The following is a 5,871-nucleotide window of genomic DNA, read 5'->3' as shown; positions in this document are numbered from 1 at the left end:
AAAAGAGAATACTGGCCTAAAGCAGTGGTTCTCCAAGCCTGAGGCCTGGTGGAGCAGCATTGATATCACCTGGGAACTTGGCAGAAGCGCAAGCTTATTGGGCCCAGACCCACCAAATCAGAAATGCAGTGGGTGGGGCTTAGCAGTCTTCGGTTTCACATGCTCTCCAGGTGATTCTAATGCACACCCAGATACAGGACCACTGGACTAAACAAGGGCATAATTACACGAATCAGAATGGAAAGGGGCAAACATGCTAAGAAAAAAGCCTACTCCAAGGCTTTCTCTTTGTGGAGAAAGACAAACCTATAGGGGGTGTGGAGAGGAATTCAGACATTTCTTTCCCACCAGATGATTTTTCAGTAAAATAAAAAGATGAGAAATAGTCACTAAGAACCAATTCTGGATTACTGAAATTGGTCTTCTCATTGCTGTCTATCAGGTTTATTTTTCTAGAAATCAAGTTTAGTATTCTACCCTGCTCAAAGACAGTGCTTAGCTAACTATTCCTACTGAGTAAAGCCTCAGTTATCTAGCATGGAAAACAAAGCCAGTCACAACTTGCCTCAAACCATCTTTCGACCTATTTTAAGCTCATGTTCAGTTCTATGCATCAAACACAGATGCTTAGATGCTTATGCTTATGAAGTAAGCAACTTTGAATACAAAAGCAGAAGTTTCCATCCTCCAGGGTAGTCTCCTGTATCAGAAGCCCCCAGGAAGCAAGTTAGCAATGCAAAGGTTCAAATGCATCCCCAGAGAATTGGCTACGGCAGGCCTGGAAGGGGGCCTATATGTATACACTTGTCAAGGGCTTCAGATGAGTCAGCTGAGTCCACGTGAAATCACCTGTTGAGAAATTCTGTTCCACATATTTAATAAACTGTGATCCCTGGCAAGTGCCTAGACTTTAAGCAAGTGCCTATTAATTACTGAGCGGTTAATAGTCATCCTTTCCACATTCAGATATTTCCATTGTATAAAGCCCTCTAACCTACCTCATTGAACCATCCTAACATCTTACAGCGTGAAAACATTTACTTATTTTGCACATTTAAAACACACAATAAGGACAAAAAGAATTCACATCATTTCCACTGAGGTGTCTAGTACTTAAATGCCTTCAAACTTGAAAGGCAGGGACACCAGAGGCAGCACAGCACTGCACGTAGGATTCTAGACGCATCAATAGAACAGCTCTCACTAAGGTCTTCACCTGGGCTCCTTTTCCAAGGAGGGCTTCCACATCTAACTTTAGGTGGCTTTTCAGGGTTGCTCTGACAAAGCGCAGCCGTGATCATTTCTTCTCTTAATTTTGTCATTAACTTATGTTTCCCTTCTCTGCAAAGTCTCAGAACAAATAGATTCTGTTTGCATGAATAAGGCACCATGCTCCCAGGTACAAAGAGAAGTGTAAGTCTGCACAGCTGCACAAGGAAACTTAACCAAGATCCATTTCCAAAGCTTTGCCTGCATCAAAGGTCTTAGAGACCATTTGGGAAAATCTTTCTTTTCTTTGGTTAATCCTTTGAAATTCTTTCCCTTCCACTCCCAGAATTTTAAATTCCTTCATCAAACCAAGCACACACTTTCTAGTAATAGACTAGGAGTCAGAAGCCTGGGTTCTAGTTTTAGATCTGCTACTAGCTGCTGCAGGACTGTGGACAAAACATTTGACCCCACCGAGACTCAGTTTTCCTATCAGCAAAATGGACCTGATGAGGAGATGTATTAGGTGGTCCCTTAAAATTCTTTGGCTCTATGTAGTGGAGAAGGGGTATATGAAATTCTCCATCCAAATCCAGATAGTGTAAAGCATCCTATTCTAAAGAGGATGACCTTGCTCCAAGATATTTCCCTACTCTGGCAGTCATTTCAGGCTGAGATATTTGCACATGCAAGATTCTAAGAGTTGAGGAAGAGGAATGTGGTGGACTCAGAGCTGTTTCATAGCCTGAGGAAAGGTTTTTGTTGTTGTTGTTGTTGTTGTTGTTTGCGGTACGCGGGCCTCTCACTGTTGTGGCCCCTCCCATTGCGGAGCACAGGCTCCGGACGCACAGGCTCAGCGGCCATGGCTCACGGGCCCAGCCGCTCCGCGGCATGTGGGATCCTCCCGGACCGGGGCACGAACCCGTGTCCCCCCCGCATCGGCAGGCGGACTCCCAACCACTGCGCCACCAGGGAAGCCCAGGAAAGGTTTTTAAGAGCTGCCGTTTCACATGTTGTGCCAGAGTGGGGTCGTCTGTGCTACCGAGTCCTTACACTTCTCTCAATCTTATTTCAAGAGAGAATGTTGAGGCTTATCCTGAACTGGAAACTCTGTTAGCCTGAGTTGCAAATACAGCCATGAATTAAAGCACCCTGGAGGCAATGGTCGCTGACCAAGTGTATGAATATTTGGCTCTCTCTGCTGTTAATGGCAGATTGAAAGACAATGTGTGGAAATGGCTTCATTTTACTTTACCAGGCTAAACTAATGTAGGTAATTAAGATTCACTGCCTGACTAACTTCAAATGGCTATACAGAGAGCAACATAATTGTTACTCTCTAAATATCAAGGTTTATCCAATAGTAAAAAGAAACTGTATATAATCGAAGGTCTGGTTATCCATTCGTGTTTGATCCTTAATGACGCACACCCTTTAGAATACTCATGCTGTGTCCTCTGTTTATGAAGGGCGGACAAGAGGGTCCCAGAGGTTAATGACTGTGCAGCTGGTGACCAAGACAGGTCTCAAAGAAGCCCTCATGGTAAGTTAGTGCTCTTTCAAATTAGTCATTGCAAGGATTCATTTTTGTTCAGAGAAATTCTTTATATTTTATTGTTCATGGTTCATTGAGCCATCTGGGATCAAGGGCATTTTGGACATTGGGCAGTGCTGGGGGTAGGGATGAAAGGAAAGAAGGGAGAGTCCTCGTTTTTCCAATGGACTCAAGTGCCATTTATCTTTCATAATCTATCAATAAGGTAAGCTAAACCCCAGCCCCATCCCTCATGAAAAGATGATTTCAAAAGACACACTTTAGAAATAAACTAATTCAGAAAGTGTGTTGCCCAGGGTTTATCAGGCTCTGAACAGTTTCTCACAGAAACACAATAAGCAGTGCCACTTCCGGGATGCTGAGGGAGGCCTGGCTGGCCCCAGAGTGAAGTTCAAGGCTCCGGGAATGCAGAGGAGCTGCCCCGAGGAACAGGAAGGCCAAGGGCCAATAAGTCAAGTACAAGCTGTGTCCTAAGGGGGCCCAGCATCAAGCTGGAGAAACTCACTTCAGCCACCAACCATGAGTAGTGTGCTCCAGCCAATAAGAGGAAACAGAGTCCAGGTGCCAGAAGCCAGGCAGATCCTGGGGAATGTGAGAAATATGAAAAAGACCAAGTTCATCACTGGGCCCAGGTCTGGAATATCCATGGTGTTTTAACAAGCTCCTGGCCCTTGGGGTTTGCCCCATGAATGAATGACTAGATGGACAGTGGCAGATTATCTGTGGGAATAGTGTTTCTTTTCCTTCTTTTTCAAGAGAATATGACGAATCATGTCACAATATTGGCAGGAATGAGAATCTCTGTGGAACCCCTGGGGTGGCCTACTCAGAAGGGCGACCAGTAGGACCATCCTCTTGAGTGAGAAGATCTGATGGGACCCTTTGTGTTTTAAAGTTTTAAAGAGAAAAGCTCATCCTCAGTAAGGGAAAGGAAGGGGTGGATCTGGGTTCCTAAAGTAACGAATGCTTGAACATGTCTTAGCTCCGACACTGGAGGAGGTAGCAATGCTTGAAAACTCACAGTTAACTGGTCGAGCTAAAACTGTCTGTATTCTGACCTGAGAAACCAGCATAGAAGCATTAGCAGTGGACCCAGTCTCTGACCTGGGTCAGCCTTCGTAGCCTCTCCTCCTGATAGCTCAAGGCTTCTGCTGGAGAGACCTGCTTGCTGCCCGCCTCCTTGCGACCCAGCATGCCTGACGTCCCATGCCAATAAGTGGCAGCATCACCGCTGGCCTGCCTCAGCCCACATGTTTGCTGATTGCCCTTTCAATCAAATGCCCTCTCCCCTAAGCACAACAGTGGGGAGGGGGCAGCCCTAAACTGAAAACTCACTGCAGCAGAAAATGGCGACAACGTCCTGGGTCTGCAGCCACTGTGGGAGGGGTACTTGGACCAGTTACTGTGCATGGATGCAACTCACCAAGGGCAACTCCTTCTCAGCCACCAGCGCCTCTTTTGCCAACCGGAAATGAACTGCCCACTCCTTCCACCCTTGGCTACAAGACCCAGCACAGGGACGAGGAAGATTCTATAGGGGAGGACTGAAAACTTGTCAGGGCTTTTACTCAGTATTGATGGCTGGTGTGACGGGGACAGGGGAGAGAGTGAGCATTTGTATTCTAGAGACAGAACGGTCACAGCAAGCACACTCCATTACCACATTGGGGGCATCCCTGTTTCAGAACAAACAAATTAACTAAAGGATGAATGGATTAATTATGTTTATAGGAGATTTGTCCTGTTTTTAAGGCACCAGAAGGACACACCGGTCTTGACTTTAGCCATTCCTGTTTCTGCAAGAAGTGACTTTGCTGTACACCTGAAACTAACATAACATTGTTAATCAACTATACTCCAATATAAAATAAAAAGTTTAAAAAAAAAAAGTGACTTTGGCACCACCAGCGACTGTCAGTCTTAACTACGACCTCAGAAAATTTTGATCCGATGCAAGTTAATTTGCTCTGAGCCATTTCCTAGGGACACAGAAGGTCAGACCTAGAGCCCATCAACCCGATAAGAGGCTCCTATGAGCTCAGGACTCAATGCTGAAAGCAGAGTTTGGTGATCATTTGGAAAAGCATCTTGAGTGGAGAGTGTGTTCTGGCTTGGCCATTGGGAGACTCAAGTTCTAAAGCACAGCTCTACTTACAACCTGTGAGAACTCAACAGGAAAGTGGGAAAGATTTGTCTTTTTGTTTTTTAATTCTCAAAACTTAGCCCAGTGTAGGAACTCAATAAAGCAAAGAGTGGGAAAGAGAGAGCCGGGGACAGAGGGAAAAAACTGGCCTCCCTCATGAACTTTCTATGGTGACCCCACAGAGAGAAGTGGGGAAGATGCTTTGCGAACTAAACACTGCTATGTAAGTTCAAAAGTTTTGTGGGATAAAAGTTAGCCTCTAAATGCCACAATTGGAAGTTTAGCAAAAAGTCTGACAGTCTCGTTTTCAGAACTCTTTGCAAGGGTACTTGATGTGAAGGTGCAAAAAACTAGCAGCTGCTAGTTGCTGCAGTTCTGTCTTCAGCTCCACGATGTTTCCCCTGGCCAAAAATGCACTAAGTTGCCTCTGAGGTTCAAAGCATTCAGCAAACAATGGCGAGGCAGAGCCACGGGAAGCAGGCACCTGATTTCCATGACAAATATGGTAACGCTGTATTAGCTAATGGAGCCACTTTCTGTGTTGCCGGATAGGCATATACAGCAACACAAATTGGAATAGAATGGAACCTGTCCCCTGTTGGTAGAGTTGCCCCAAAGGGATGGAGAGATCAGGAATCAACCCCGCTGGTTTAATACTGAATTGTTTCAAAACCAACTCATAACTGATGCCAAGTAAAAGCACTGTGTACCCATTACAATATGGCATGATTGAAGATTTAAAAAATAAAAGTTTGACAGTCTCTTGTGGAAGGATCCACACAGGATTTTCCTGCATGGAACAAGACCCAGTTTACATAGCCCATGTGCTGGGTCACGGCCCCCCTTCTTTGCAACATGAGGGGTTGATTCCCTTGGGTGTCCTGGGGCCAGGCTCTACTGAGAAGTAAACACCTTGGTGGTACCACATGTTCATGGGTCCCCATTTACACTGTGTCAGGAATAA

The 5,871-nt window shown here is 45.3% G+C and overlaps 1 pseudogene; it reads left to right on the top strand.

The window, feature by feature from the left end:
- Window positions 1–5,290: 5,290 nt before the first annotated feature.
- LOC103073850 (cytochrome c oxidase subunit 7B, mitochondrial pseudogene) lies at window positions 5,291–5,561 on the top strand (annotated as a pseudogene).
- Window positions 5,562–5,871: the final 310 nt, after the last annotated feature.

Source organism: Lipotes vexillifer, unplaced genomic scaffold (assembly GCF_000442215.2).
Source record: "Lipotes vexillifer unplaced genomic scaffold, Lipotes_vexillifer_v1.1 scaffold604, whole genome shotgun sequence".
Lineage (NCBI taxonomy): Eukaryota > Metazoa > Chordata > Mammalia > Artiodactyla > Lipotidae > Lipotes > Lipotes vexillifer.
Note: the sequence above shows the minus strand (reverse complement) of the source record. Positions and strands in the feature narration are given on the sequence as shown.